This window comes from Nycticebus coucang, chromosome 6, assembly GCF_027406575.1.
Source record: "Nycticebus coucang isolate mNycCou1 chromosome 6, mNycCou1.pri, whole genome shotgun sequence".
In the NCBI taxonomy this organism is placed as follows: Eukaryota; Metazoa; Chordata; class Mammalia; order Primates; family Lorisidae; genus Nycticebus; species Nycticebus coucang.
The window spans coordinates 68,629,847-68,646,149 of record NC_069785.1 but is presented as its reverse complement, the minus strand read 5'-3'; the positions used below and the strand labels follow the sequence as shown (position 1 = coordinate 68,646,149).

General features: G+C 48.0%; 1 protein-coding gene across 20 annotated transcripts in view; it reads left to right on the top strand.

Annotated features, from left to right (window-relative positions):
- The window catches only part of MEGF11 (multiple EGF like domains 11), a 407,430-nt gene that overhangs the window by 265,201 nt on the left and 125,926 nt on the right, over positions 1 to 16,303 (top strand). The window lies entirely within an intron of this gene.

Below are 16,303 nucleotides of genomic sequence, written 5' to 3'. Positions count from 1 at the left end.
AACACCCTCGTGTGTGCACTTTTGCTAAGATTGCATCTTTGCCTCTGGTTTTGAGGGAAATTCACTTCTGGTCTTTGCTCTGCTTCACCAGGCAGTGGTCACTAAGGAGAGAATGAGAGTAAGAAATGGGAAGTTAGGACCACTTTGGAGTGTTAGCTCCAGACTCCAGAGAGAGTCATGGAGCCTCAAGGACTCTGGATCCGAAGTGAGGCTGGTCCCTCCACAGTGTGGCCACACTTTGTTTCTGTGCAGCTGAAGAGTTATGGAAGGTATTTAATAACAAATTTAATCTCAAAAAGAAAAATTGGGTGGGGGGTTGAGTCAACTTCTTATTATATAAATATAATATATATTCATGAACATTGCATTGTAAATCTTACCCTCTATTGAGGTCTACTTTATGTCTTTCAATATAGCTTCATAGGCTGGGCAGGTGGGAGTGCTAATCCCGGCACTCTGAGAGGCCAGGGAGGTGGGGGTGGAAGACGGTTTGACGCCAGTAGTTCAAAACCAGTCTGGAGTATATGGTAAGACCCTGTCTCTAAAATATATATTTTACATATGTATAGTTTTATAATTTTACTATTGAATTTTTGGGTTAGATTTACTTTAATCCTAGTAACTTGTATGAATAGTTTTGTGGCAAACATAGATTTTTTTACGTTATACTTTATAATTGCTTATTTTTGGTATCCTGTAATACAGGTGAGTTCTTGCATTCAGCATTGCGTAACTCTTGCATTCAACAATCTTAAACTCTTTAGTTCTAACAGACTGATAGTAGATCCGCTGTAATATATAATGGACCCATTTATCATTCATTTCTTATACAGGAGATCTGAGGTCTTTGGATGTGCACAAGCTTGCAGGAGATACTCGTGCTGGTGCTGCTGGTCTGGGGACCCCAGTTCAGGAACCATTTCCTAGATTGCACCAGCAGGATCGTGGCCCTGAGTGAGCTATAAAGCCCTGCAGGGGCTGGAGGTTTAAACTAAGCCTCCCTCAGTGCTCTCCCTTCTCTTCCTATTCCCCACTCTCACCCCTGCCTGCTGTGGATCCTGGTGCTGCTTAGCACAGGTGCCAGCGAGACCCAGGTGATTGGATTCATGACCTTGGCTTGATTCCCATCATCTGCTCTGACAAACCACATCATATGGTGGGAAGAACATAGGACTTAGAGGCAGAACTGGGGTTCAGCCTGCTTTCAGTTCCGTGGTAGGGGTGACCTTGGGGTTGTAATTGGAGCAGGGGGACCAAGCTCATCAGGACCCAGTTTTCTCATTGGTAAAATGGAGACAAATGCGTTATACCTCCTGTGTTACGATGGGACGTGCATTGATGAAACATCTTGGTTAAACTAAAGTGCTATAATCTACTTTTCCCCAGTGTAGAAGGAAAAAAAGAGTAAAATGGATTTTGACAACACAAAAATGCAAAGCCTTAGCCTCTGAGGGGACTTTAGAGGATCATTCCCTAAACAGCACCTCATTTTACAGAGAAAACTGAGACTCGGAGGCAGAGAAGTGACATGCCTGCTAATAACAAAACCAGGAGAAGCATCTAGCTCTCCCCGGAGGCCTGCTCTTTCTTCCACACCAGAGTGTAAACATCTCCCCAAACCTGGGCTCAGAAATCACACTTTTGCCAGTCACCCCCTCTTGGAAGAGAAGCCAGGTGTGTGCCTTGGTTTATCATTGCTAACGTTCTTAGGAAGTTTCTGTTATTAATCTTCTTAATTACTCCTCTCTTTGCTCTCCCTGGTTCTGGGCTTGTCTTCCTTTTCTGCCTCTCTAAGCCAAGACTGAAATAATAAAAAAGTTTTATTACATATAAACTTGCTTTGGTAAGTGCTACCATTAGCTGATAATAAAAAGAATTTTTCTTGAATGTTGCAACCAGTTGTTTTCACATGTTCTGCTAAATATTCAAACTTGGTGGTATCATGTGGCCCTAGGCATGTCAGGGTGGAGGGTGCGTCATGTCCTTGTACCCATCACCTGCCCTTCCAGGAAAGAGGTGGTTCCAGGCAGCAGCTGGGCTGGTAAGGACACTGTTCCTATTGCTGGAGACTCTTCATCTGATAAGGAAGATGGTTTTCCTTCTTCCCCACCTTGGAGAAAAATCTAGTCTAATAAAGGAAATAAAGTCCTGCCCTCCAGAGGGCACCCAGGATGATGGGGGAGATCTGATGGCAGAGAACTGCCTGTTTCCTCAGTTGGAGAGCTTCTTTGTTTCCCCATCCCTCGCCCCACCCACCCATGATGGGTAGGGGTGGAACTTCAATACTAACCCTCAAGGAGCGCCAGGCACTGTTCTATGTGCATGGTCCTACCCATGATTACTGTTTTTGATCTCACGGCAACCCTGTGAGGCAGAGGCTATTCTGGTCCCTGTTCTACGGCAGAGGAAACTGAGGTTAAAAGAGAGGTTAAGTCACATGCCTGGAGCCATCCACTAAGCAAGCAGCGGAACTCAGATGTGAAACCCACAAGCTCGTTTTGGCAGATAGTGGGTTAATGTATCCCCTGACTATAGTAGGTGTTCAATAAATGCTCACTGATCCATTGATTGATGACAAGTGTGAGAAATGGTAAATGATACAGATTTTTGTGCCCAGGAGAGTGGGGAGGGCCTGCCCAGAGCAGGTGGGTATGATTAGAGGACTGGATGCTGCTAGGACAGTCTTCCATTGCCCTCCCACATCACCCAGGCCTGACCAGCAGAAAGAACTCAGAGCTGCTGCTTGCAGACCATCTGCGTGCAGGTTAACAGGCCATGAAATGTCATTACCAGTGTGTTGTTCTAAGAAATGGCTCAGGTTATTGCTGGCAGGGATAGCAGGCCAGCCACGGTAGGGTCCAGGCAGCCTCTGCCTCCACAATCCCTTTTCTGCAAAGGTCCCTGGGGTGGGGGGTTGACTCCCCCCACCCCAACCAGGGAATCAGGAAAGAAAGAGGAAAAGGAACAAAATTCAGAGAGGAGTCAGAAGGTGAAGGGAAAGTTGATGAAGGCCTGTCACCCCACTTAATGTGCCTGGCACATACAATCTTACTGCATAAATGAATGAGTAACGATCTGAGAGTAGGTGGTGGCACCACGATGATGGCTTTGAAGGAGAAATAAAGTTTGCCTAAACAGAGGAGGTGCCGAGCTGAATTCAGCTTCCATTGCAGTTTACCAGCTCTCCCCTGAATGTACAGTAGAACCTCTCTAAGTTGACCACCTAAGGGACTGTAACAAACTGGTCGACATACAGAAGTGGTCAACATAAGGAACTAGGCCATCTGTATTGATACATACATGTGGTGCATGTCCAGTCTATGAAAATTAGGTCAACATAAGGAGGTGGTCAACTATGGAGGTTCTACTGTATTTGGTGAATTAATTTGCCTCCCTGCCCCCTCCTCCACCGCCTTCTAGGACTTGCCTTTAGTTAGGAAGACATGGACTACACAGATAAAACAGCAATCAAGGCGGGGTGTGATGCGGTACTTGGGAGCCAGTAGAAAACACCAGGGCTGTCAGAAAACATGGACAGGAATGCTCACTGCATCACTGTGTGTAACAGCAAAGCATTGGAGGCAACACAAATGTTCATCAGCTGGAAAGGGGATATATATTCAGACCCCTGCGTTCTCTGGAGCATTGAAATAGAGCTATAGGGACTAGGGTAGATAGTTCCCCAAAGCATTGGAGGGGGGGCAAAAGCAATGCTGCCTTAGCCTGGCTTCCCTGAAAGCAGCCCCCGGATGCAGGGAGCTCCTTCGGGAGTTATCCTGGGGAGGACAATGAAGGGGCAAGAAGGGAGAACAGGGTGCGTGACCGAGCAGGTCACTGCCATGGGCAGCTGGGGCTCAGGCCCGCTGGGGTCCCCATGAGGAACCATGCCACATGCACATGAGAAAGGGCCCTGCAGGAGAGACCTGGGGCAGTCATCATGGACTCCGGTCCCCCAGTAGCTGAGGGCTGCCCCAGGCTTGCTCCTGGTCATCCTGGCTTTGCCTGCACAGACTGAGCCTCCTGGGATTTGGGAGAAATCCCAAATTCCCAGGGCAGGAAAGCAGAGAGGTCACAGAGCTGAAGAGGCCACTGGCAGGGTGCCCTGAGCATCCGCACAGCTGTGCGGGAAGCAGCTGGGCTGAGGGGACATGGCTCATAGTACACAAAGCATGTGCTATGGGTCCCTTACATATATGTCAAGCTTAAAAACATGTAAAACTATAATATATATTAATAGTGGATCTATATGTGGTAAAAGCAGAAAGAGACTCCTGACAGTAACAACCATCACATTCAGGATGCTGGTTAAAACACATCCAGGCAGCAAGCACAGACTTCAGCCGTAATGAAATTTGTCTTTTCTTTTTTAATCCTAGTGGTAGATGCAGGGGTGTGTTTCATTACTTGTCATGTGTGTAAAGCATTTCTTTGTCATGAGAAACACAACAGAAACACATATGGAGGGACCTCACTCTGAGCTGTTGGAGGCAGTGGTTCACAGTGGAAGTTGGATAAGAGCTTTGGCTTTGAAGGAGAAATAAAATGTGGCTAAACAGAGGAGGGCCTCCCAGGCCAGGGGCCCTCATGTGCAAAGGCACGGAGGTGGGAATGAGGGAATGAGTGTGGGGTATCAGCCTACAGGAAGCCGTGGTGGAGACATGAAGGTTAACTATGCAGGTGAGGCCCCATTATACAGAATGTTAACTCCATGCTGAGGAGTTTACACAACAGGAATAGTTGGGTGGCAGCAGTAGCAGTAGTGATAGTAACAGTAGCAACAGTAATACCAGAAGAAATGATAACATACTGCTAATAAAACAACTACTGTGGGCGGTGCCTGTGGCTCAAGGAGTAGGGTGCTGGTCCCATATGTCAGAGGTGGCGGGTTCAAACCCAGCCCCGGCCAAAAACCACAAAAAAAAAAAAAAAAACAACTACTGTACTGCTCCTTCTGAAGCTTTTGCTCTACGCCAGGCATTTTGCTACATGCTCTATGTGCATCGGCTCATTTAAGCTATACAACAAACTCTGGAGCTAGTGTCTGTCTCTTTTCTGTTGGTATTTTCAACCAGTGTGATTTTCACCAGTGTGCCATGGATTAAAGATTCACATGAGAGGATCTTAGGTGTGCCAGGAACATGTTTAAAGATCATTAAATTATATTTGAAAGAAGTTCAAAGCACAGTGAGTAAATTCTTTTTCTTACTTTTTTTTTTTTTGGATCAACATAATTTAAGTGTGCCGTGGAAGTTTAACCATAGGTTCAAGTGTGATATACAATAATAATTAAAAAAAAAGTTGGAAAACACTGCTATCACAGAATACCACAGGCTGGATAACTTAGAAAGAAGACTTGTGTTTAGCTTATGTTTCTGGAGGCTGGAAAGTCCAAAGCATAGCACTGGCAGCCTCCCTGCTGCCTCATACCCTGGCAGAAGGCATCACATAGAGAGAAGGCAAGAAGGCCAGAGAGAGCTCATTTCTATAACAAGGCCATTCCAACAATAATGAACCCATTATTGTAATGGCGATATTAATCCATTCAGGAGGGCAGACCTCTCATTGATTCATTGATCCATTTATAAGAGCAGAGCCCTCATTAATCCATTCACGAGGGCAAAGGGATTAAATTCCCAACACATGAACTTTGGGGGAACACATTCAATCTATAGCATCCGCAAAATTCATGTCTTCTTGCGTGTAAAAGACAACCCTTCCAACCAATAACCTGAAAGTCTTAACTTGCTCCAGCACCAACTCAAAATTCCTAAGTGTAGAGTCTCATCTGAATCAGGTATGGGTAAAACTCGTGGCATGATTCATCTTGAGATAAACTCCCTCCAGGTGTGAGCCTGGGAAATCAAAACAAGTTATCTACTTCCAGAATATGGTGAGACAGGCATAGGACAGGCACTGCCATAACAAAAGGGAAATAGACCAGGCTCAGTGGCTCACTCCTGTAATCCTAGCACTCTGGAAGGTTGAAGAGGGAAGATCTCTTGAGGTCAAGAGTTCAAGACCATCCTGAGCAAGAGCGAGACCTCTGTCTCTACTAAAAATAGAAAAAATTAGCTGGACATGGTAGCGGGTGCCTGTAGTCCCAGGTACTCAAGAGGCTGAGTCAGAGGGATGAGGTTGCTGTGAGCTAGGCTGAGGCCACAGCACTATAGCCTGGGCAACAGAGTGAGACTCTGTATCAAAAAAATAAAATAAAGTTCTGAAATGCCTTTAAGGCCTTTCTCCCGTTGCTTTGGTGAACAGCACTGGCTTCCTTCTTTGCCTAGTTATCTCTTTAGCAAACAGCAGGAAGAGAGATGCTGGCCACACTGGATTCCCTCTCCTAAGCCTGCCTTTTCACTTTTTTACATGACCAGGCTGCAAATTTTCTACATCTTTCTGCTCTGCTTCCCTTTTAAGTATAAATTCTGTTTTTAAATCATCTCTTTCCTCGCTTATTTTACTGTAAGCAGTTAAAAGTAGCCGTGCAGCAGACTACATGCTTTGCAGCTTAGATATTTCTTCCACCAGATGTCCTAGTTTGTCACTCTGAAATTCCGCCTTCTATAAAGACTCCGGCACAGAGTTCAGCCAAGTTCTTTACCACTTTATAACAAGAATGGCCTTTGCTCCAGGTTCTAGTACCTTTTTCCTCAGTTCCGTCTCAGTCTTCATCAGAATGGTCTGGAACATCCCTATTTTTATCAACATTCTGATCACCATCACCTTGAAGTCATCTTTAAGAAGTTCCAGACTTTCCGCGTCTTCCTTGTGAGTCCTTGCCAGCATCTCTCTTCCTGCTCTGTTCACAGCATACAGGCTTGTTCCGGCACTGTCTTCAAAACCGCTTCAGCTTCTACCCATTACCCAGTTCTAAAACTACTTCCACGTTTTCAGCTATCTGTATACCTGAAACAATCCCACTTCTCAGCACCAATTTCCTGTCATAGTCTGTTTTCTATTGCTGTAACTGAATACCACACACTGAGTAATTTATTTTAAAAATAGAGGTTTAGAAGAACATTCTCCTAAGTGAAGTTATCACAAGAGTAGAAAAACAAGCATCACATGTACTCAGTACTTAACTAGAACCAGTCGATGAACAACTATATGCTCATGTGAGAGAAAAACTCAAATTCAAGTAAGGCAGGGAAGGCGGGGTGTAAATTCCCACCCGACAAGTGCATTGCGCATGTCCTAGGTGAAGGGCACAACTACAACCCGGACTTTAACCTTACAAAAGCAGACTATGTAACCTAACCTTATGTTCCCCCATATTAATCTGAAATTTTAAAAATAGATCTTTATTTAGCTCATGGTTCTGAAGACTGGGAAGTCCAAAGCATGGCCTTGCATCTGGTAAGGGCGTTCTTGCTGCATCATAACATATAAGAGGGCAAGAGAACCAGAGAGAGCTTGCTTTTATAGTAAAGCCACTCCCACTCCAAACCTATTATAATAATGAACGACATTAATCTATTCACGAGGACAGAGCCAAATTAATTAATTCGTGAGGGCAGAGGGATTATGTTTCCAAAACGTAAACTTTCGGGAGGCACATGCAAACCATAGCAGGCATGTACTATAATGTAGTATTACCCCATTTTATGCATTTGGAAACCGAGGCCAAAGAAGATAATTAGGTGCCAGGAGGCTACACAGTTAATTGGTGGCAGAATATGGATTTGCCTGCAGGGCAGGCTCAGCTTCTCCACTACTCTTCCTCATTGCCTTTCCACTGTGATTTTCCCATGGATGGTCTTCATTCCCCCTCCCTCCCACCCCCACCCCCCATCTCCCACCCCCAGCCCCCATGCAAATTCCTCAATATGGGAGCAGTACTTCTCCTGGCATAGCAAAGATTTATCCTGCACATCATCTCTGATCTGGTGGTGGTGCTATGCTGGTTTGAGGCACAACCCTAGACTGGGGTCACTGGGGGAGGATCTGCTGATCTCAGTGTGATATTTGCCAAGAGGACCTCAAATTGGCTAACCCTTCACCTGGCCAGGCCCTTCCCTCCCAAGGCAGCAGGCTTGCATCTTCTCTTCTGTATCTCATGGAGGGAAGCCAGCCCTGGGCAGAGAAGGTCCTGGCTGTGCACATTAGGCAAATCACCCCCAAACATTCAGGAGCATGCACTGGAGCATAGCAGATGTGAACTGGTGGGCATTGAAAATGAGCTGTTCTCCATGCAAAAGTGAAGGTCCCTTGACCTGGGTAGAACACAGAACCCATCAAAAGATGCTTATGGAGCATCCTACCTTGGAGTGTTCCACCTTGGTCCTGATGCTTCAGAAAGGTGGATAGATGGGAAACCCAGCTTCCCCCCACTTAGACGAGGCATTTGTTTTTCTCACATCAAGCTGATAACGCCAATGGCCTGTTGGCAACAGGATGGGCAAAGTCGGCCCTAAGACCGACTAACTCAGCCCAGGAGCCCTTTTTACATTTCCCTGAATGGAAATCAGGCCCCAGGACGGATCCTTAGACCAAGCTTGGGAATTAATTAGGCATGTAATGCTCGTTAGCAGTAATGAATGTTCCCTGCTAAAGTCCTTGTGCAGCTTGGTGGGGAACATGGCCTCTAAGGTAAGAATTTAGCATTCTTTTCTGAGCAGGATCTTAACACTGGAGGAGCCCCATGTAAAGCCTGTGTGTGTGTGATGTACACTGAGGTGCACAATGAATGTGTGGTCTGAGGCATGTACACAACGTACACGGGATATGTCATGTATGTTTCCACAGCACAAGTCCGTGAGCAGTGGGTATTACACGTGAAGTTTTTGATATATATGTGGTGTGTGCGATATGGAAATGTGGCATGTTCAGGACATATGATGTGAATACCTGCCATTCTGCACATGGCCTGTGTACATGGGAAGTCATTCTTGGATTTATCTGAGTGTGTGCTCAGGTGTCTGAGCCTGAAGAACTTTGTCACTGTCAGAAGCAATAGATTGCTGAGAACTCCCTTGACACTGGGCAGAATTATGATCCCGCTTAGCGCTGAGATAACATTGGTTGGAGAAAGGACGGGTGAAAAATGTTTGCAAGAACAGAGAAAAGCGTTCAACTGGCTCTGCAGAGGATCAGCTGGGAAGACAGGGGGGTACACTTGATTAAAACTGAAAATCTCTGTTACCAGGAGGGAGCCAGAGGAGGGAAAGGGACAGCTCAGCTCAGAAGAAGCAGGGGAGTTACACAGTCAGTGGAAGCGGGAGGCCCCAGGAGGGGCGTAAATGTCAGTGGAGCGATGGGAGAAGAGGAAGGCCTATGCTGTGGGGGGCTGGTGACCCAGGGCCCACCTAGAACATTTCTTGTCATCTCTGGGCTGGGACCCCCAGGAGAAAGACCCCTACCACCAATACCACCATTCATCAGTCACAGAAGCAGCTTTCCTCTCCTCTTTTCCTGCTCTAAAGAGATTTGAATAATGTGACCATGTCCCAACTGGGACACTTTTGAGACAAAGAGGGCTATTAATAATTATGCCAAGCCAGCAGGTGAAAACCAGGACTGTCTCAGGCACTCAAGATGTATGGTTTCTCATGGCTTGGAGGTCAAGATGGGTGGGTGTGAAGAGAAAGGCTTCTCGTTGCTTGTCCAGGTTCAGCCTGTCTTCCATAGCCATGGCCCCAGCAGAGAGGACCTTGAACATCACCAGCACCTTGAACTTGAACTTCCTCTTCACCCTCCCATGGCTTAGCCCCCATGGGTAAACTGCAGGGCAGTATGGGATGCGGGGGGACTCAGAAAATCGACCCTCCCCCCAAAAGTACCCAGAATAATTGGGGAGTACCCAAAAAAGCAGGGCAATTCTGGTTGCCCAGTGACATATCTCTAAGGCTCAGCGCTAGCCAGAATCCCACTGTTTGTACAGACCACAGAAAATCTTGCCCAAGGATTCTTGCCCTGAATCCTGCCCTAGGATAGAGACAGGGCAGGATTCAGAGCCCTCAAACATCAGCCTTCTCCCCTCCTCTCTCTCTCCTTGTATTCATTTGACAAACATTTATTATTTGGCTACCTAAGTTTTGTGTTGTGAAAATGGTATTGTAACAAAATGGCAGGGAATGTTTAAAAATAAAAATAAATCATCTCTTGTCCTACCAACTTAATGCAATAATTAGTTTCATTTTCCCATTGTCGCTTCTGATCCTTGTTAGCATGCCTACATTTTTATCACAGTTATAATGTACATATAATTTTATATTCTGAGTTTTTTATTTCGTGTTTTACCATAAGCATTTTTTCCATGTAATGTAGTGTTCATAAATATTTTAAATGGCTGCGTAATAGTTTGTTGAGTTTCTATACCATAATTTACTTAACAATTCCCCTATCGTTGAACATTTAGGTTGTTTTCCATTTGGGGCGATTATAACATTGCAATGAGTATCTACACGCATGTGTAACGCTTGTTATTCTTTTGAATGATTTCTTTTGGATACAGTATTACAAGTGGGATTACTGAGTCAGAGTGAATGAGCATTTTTTTTTGAATGAGCATTTTTATAACCCTTGATATATGTTGCCATATTGCTTTCCAAAATGATCATTCTGATTTTCAACATTATCAGCAACGTGTGTACCAGTTTCAACACACTGTCAGAGGTGCACGTTATCATTTGTTTCCCTCAATTGCTAATTTAGGAAGTGTAACAGAGGACCTTCTTGTTGCGTTAATTTGCATTTACTGGGAATCTAGCAAGGACCAAAGCTTTCTGTGTTATAAACAACCTTTATTGGCACATATTATGCGCCAGGCTCTGTCCCAGGTGCTGCGGAGGCTACAGAGACAATGAGACAAGGTACTCGTCTCATGGAGCTCACAACCCAACGCACGCACGGCCACAAAGTCTGCCAGGAAGATGAGGTTGGTACGGGAAGAGGCAATTTCCTGAAGAAGGTGCCACTGAGATGGCTCTGGAAGGATGAGTGAGCTTTGAATCTGAGAAGGGAGGAAGAACAACCCACCTGGAGGTTACAGTCCAGCAAAGGCATGGGGGTGGGAATGGGGTCGGGGGGAGCTCCAGCTGCAAGGGGGAGGCCCGCCAGTCGGGGGTGCTGGCACTGCCGGGTGAGGGACTTCAGGCGGAGAGACTCTGGGGGGGTGGGTGCTGGTGGGTGCACAGTTGTCAGAACGCCTTGCATTTGTGTGCTATCTCTGTCTTTTCAGAGAGTTTTCCACTCTTGATCTTTTTTGACCTGCATACTCCTCCAAGACAATTGTCTTCACTGTCCCCATTTTGCAGATAAAAAAAATTAAGGCCCAACTCTGTTGACTGACTTACATTTAGTCACAGCTTAAGATGCAGAACCTGGGGTTACTGATTCTCAGCCCAGTGCTCTTTAAGCTAAGGGGAGACTAGGACACAGGATAGTGGCTCTCAGCCCTGACCATGCATCAGCACCATCGGGAGTTTTAAAAGAAAAGGTAGATTCTTGCCCTCCCCACCCAAGACCTGCTCAGTCTGAATTGTCAGAAAAGGGATGCAGGATCTGAATCTCCAAACTCACCAGGTGGTTCTGAGGCACTGCCTGGATTGTGGCCCAGAGATGGGGTGTGAGGGAACAGGAGGCAGAACCCCGGTGGGCAGAGGGAGGATCTGGGGCTCTGCCACTATGGACAGGAAGAATGCATGCCCCCACTGTCTCAGCGGACGGTATGGCTCAGGGTGATGGAGCAGGCTGAGTGCCAGGCGGTCTCGCCTTATCACAGGGCCCACCCACACTGCCTTCCTGCAGGGGGCACTGTCTGCCGGTGGGGTCCGCGTGAAGAAGACGCTGGCATGCAGCGCCACAGCCCAGCACTGCCTCAGATAATGGAGGTGATTTGGAGGCTGGTTGTTTACGAGAGCAGCTGAGCGGAGTCAGCCTGTGTCTGGAAGGGGCAAATCCAGATCTGAACCCAGGCCTTCTGAGTCTTTGTGTGTTTGTACATCTGGAAGTTGCTTGTTTCTGAGTGAACTTGCTGGCCTGACTTGGCCCTCTGGGGCTGGGTGGAGAGGCCCAGGAGGGTCTCCACAGCTACATGTCCAGTGCACACTGGATCTCAGGACTGGCGGGGTGCTGGTGTGTGAGGGTCGCTGAGAGTCAGCCAGATCAGAGGCCCCGAGATGTCACTGAGTGTGGAATGCGTGTCCTTTGGTGGCAGGTAAAAGAAGAAACAGGTATTTTCAACGCAACATTTCACATAAATGATGCCACTTTATTCTTCCTCTGACCCTGTAAGGCTCTTGGGCAGACCGATTCTACAGTTGTGGGTACTGAGTCCCTCACGTGGGCACCTTGCCCTAATCCACATAGCTACAGCAATACAGTTAGGGTTTCAGCACACGTCATCATGCTCCAAATCCACTGGGGTGCATTAACTCCCTGGAGGAGCCTCAGGGCTGGCAATGAATAAGGAGGATAAAGCTGTGGTCCCCTGGTCAGTGCAGTGGCATTCAAAGTGGACCCCCTGACCACAACATCCGCATGCCCGGAAGCTTATTGTCAGACTCTCACTCTCAGGCTCCACCCTAGGCCTCCTGAATCAACTAGGCTTTTAACAAGACCTCCCAGATGATTCTTATGTACATGAAAGTTCAGAAAGCCTGTCTCTAGGCTTCCGCACGTTAGAATCACCTGGGGAGCTTTCGGGGAGGTGGGGATCCCCTGTGCGGGCTCCGCCCCTAGAGATCTGAATCACAATCTGGAGCACAGGCTTGGCATTGACATTTTTAAAGGTCCCCAAGTGATTTTCATGTACAACCAAGGTGAGGAACTGCCAGCCCAGGATTTCCTAACAAGTGCCGGTCAGGCCTCTCTCTCCCGAGTCCCCATCCTTTTCTCTTTCTGTGTGTTCATTGTGGCATGGTGGGAGGCATTATTGTTAATTATTATCTCCAGGAAACAGGTGAGCCAGGAATGCCCCATCATTGTAGGGTTTAGAGAGGTTGGTCCCCAGAGCATGGAAAGTAGGTGCCAGGGCCAAGGTAAGAAGTTCACAAAAGCTTAGGTCTCTGCAGGCTAGGTCCAGGCTTCTGGGGAGCCTGAGGGGACAGGGGAAGGTTCTGAGAGGCCTGCAGGGCAAAGCAGGGTACAATGCAGTTGGGACAGGGGAAGGTTCTGAGAGGCCTGCAGGGCAAAGTGGGGTACAATGCAGTTGTGACGCACACAGCACTGATGGGCATGGATCCGGTGGCAGGTTGCATTACCAGTTCCACTTTATAGATTAAGAAATTGAGATGTGGAGGCTTTTAGGTTTTCGTTCAAGGTCACCTAGGCTTGTAAGATCCAGGACTGGAGCCCACATCTGACTCCACTGTGCTACTGTTGTCTTCAGAGTAAAGACAGGAGACCCCATGGCATCAAGTTTCTCCGGTTTGACCTTCTCCATCACTGCCCCTCCCCCCTGCCTCTAGGCTGACTGAGGCCCCCACCAACCAGCCTGGGACCAACTCTTCCCTGAGGCGGCTGCCTCTGCTCAGGAATGGTGGGGAGAAACGGTGGAGAGAATGTGTGTTTCTCCTTTCTTGGGCACTGGCCCAGTTTTTGCATCTACTTGCTGGAAGACAGGGTTCCATTTGGCCCTGATACAAACTCCGCAGTCACTGAACTGCCATCTTCATCTAGTTAACGTTCTTTCTGTGCAGACCTGGCTGGGATTCATCTTCATTAGCTAGTGAAGGGGCTCACTCTGGGCCAGCTTTGATCTCCTGCAGATGATTTCCTCTGAAGGCCATTAGTGGGGGGGGGGGGGCTCAATGCCAAGAGGGGCCTGCGACACTTTCCCCACCAACACACACCACAGCCCTCCCGGTCAAGTCAGGTGCCTGGTTCCACCTCCAGCAAGACCCAGGTTGCCTTTGGCCTTGCTCATGAATCTGAGCTGGGACAGGAGGAGGTGCTGGCTTCTTCCTCTCCCCACAGTGCACCTGCCCAGCCCCAGCACTACTGACTACCACCCACGAAGCACTTTCCAAAGCCTCTTCACTTGTGATGTTTATAAATACCAAAGCCAGACCTCTGAGGGTTCAAATCCTGCCTTGGCCACTTATACTTTGGGCAAGTTACTTCACCTCTTTGAGCCATAGTTTCCACATCTGCAACATGGGCAGTACCACCACCCTTACAGTGTTCTAAACAGCGCCACAGCATAATCCTGAACACACAGTAAACACCAGCAATCATTATTACTTTATGAAGCAAGTATTACCACACCTGTTTCCCAAGCAAGGAAACTGAGGCTTTTTGGCAGCACACCCGTTCAGACATGTGACTTCAGGGAAATCATTTCTTTTCAAGCCTTAGTGTCCTCCCCTGTGAGATCCCACTGGTAACATGCCCACCTCCTGGGCTTGCTGGGGTTCAGGGGAGTGAATGTGTGTGGAACCCCAGGGCTGACCAGGGGTCCAGAAATCAGGACCCCACCCTGAACCCACAGGTCTTCCTTGCTGCCCACTCTGCACCACCTGGTTTTTGCCAGACCTCCATCCCCTCTCCCCAGCCCTTCCCTTCCCTGCCCCAGTCCCAGCCCCAGCCCCCTCCATCCTCAGCCCTATATGCACTCCCTACCAACTCTCACCATCACCCCCACCCCCTTCTTGGCTTGGGCTCAGCCTTTCACTGGACTTAATCCCCTGTTATTGGCACTCTCTGGGGTGCAGGGTGAGGCATTTGGTCTAGGCTTCAGTGTAATTATCTGCCCCCAGCAGCAGTGACTGTAATCCAACCTATTCATTCAGCTCACAGCATGCCGACCCCATTTGGATCAGTGCAAACTCTGCAAAGACAGAGAAGCCTTTTCGCAACTGGGGTTGTGAGTCTTTGAAAAGCGTCTCCGTCTCCGTTCAGAAAGGCTGGCTGGGGGTGATTCATAAAGTGCCTCACAAATCCACACAGATGCCTTGTGTTCCCCAGCAGGGCGCTCTGACCAGCCCCCTCACACCTGACCACCCATTCATCCGCCCTTTCACTGGGTCTGCATGTGGCCCCAGCACATGGTTACAGTCTCCAGCCCCAGCTGGGCCTCCTACAAACTGGGTCACCCTGCAGGGCCATGTTTAGAGGCTCTCATGGATAGAGCCCCAGCCCCTGAGCTGACAGTTTGCTGTACCCTGGAATTCAGAGCAAGAAGCAGCTGCCACTGGCATCTATCTGATGGCAAAAGAACAAGATCTCCATCTGGGCTTTTCTCTGAGCCCAAGGGACCAAGAACTTCAAACAGAAATGCTTAACCTGGAATCCATACACTGGCCCACAACAGGACCATGAAGTCTTCAAAATTATATATGCAGTTGTATATATATATATGTAGGAATGGTCCACAGTTTTCATCAGATTCTTAAAAAGGTCTGTGACCTAACAGTGTGGTCAACCAAAGTGTCCTTAGACCATCTGGCACAATCACCAGCACTACCAGGGAGCTCAGAGGCCTCCTTGCCAAACCTCTCACTTTCCAGGTGAACCAAGGTTTCCCCCTCCACAGGGCACCCTCCTGCAGTTCCTCATATGGGGGCCTTACCAGCAAACCTGAGACCCCTGCACCTGTTCTGGAATCTACCATGTCCAGGCCTGCCTGCAAGGAGGGCTCGGCCATCTGTGACCCAGGGCCAGAGTGGCACTCTGTTCCTATTGCAGAGGGCTTTTTCTTTCTTTTTTGAGATAGAATGTGACTATGTCACCCTCGGTAGAGTGCTGTAGCGTCACAGCTCACAGCAACCTCAAATTCTTAGGCTTAAGCGATTCTCTTGCCTCAGCCTCCCAAGTAGCTGGGACTATAGGTGTCCACCACAATGCCCAGCTATTTTGTTGTTGTTGTTGTTGTCATTGTTATTTAGCTGGCCTTGGCTGGATTCGAACCCACCAGCCCCAGTGTGTGTGGCTGGCACCCTAACCACTGAGCTACGGGTGCAGAGCCTGCAGAGGGCTTTATATCTGACCTCTTGCCTGACCCTGATCCTAGATGTCACCAGAGCCTCCAGACCTGCTACCTGTCTGGCTAGACCCAGATTCCTTATGCCCTTCCTCCTGGCTGACTCAAGAACCCTCACATGGCCTGTCACTCCCAGTGCCAGCTCCTTCCTGGACTCCCTTGTCCCCACACTCCAGCCACAAGGCATCCTCTGGCTCTGCACAGAATTTTTCTTTCTTGCCAGAAACCACTTTAAAATTTGCAAACTCTTGCAAATGGAAAAAATAGTGAATAGGGAGCAAAAAGGAACTCCTTACAAGCTCCTGTGTTTTCCCCTTCCCTCCCTTCTCCCCTCCTCCTCCTCCGGAGTTGTCTAGCTCACACCAACCCATCTGGGTCTTG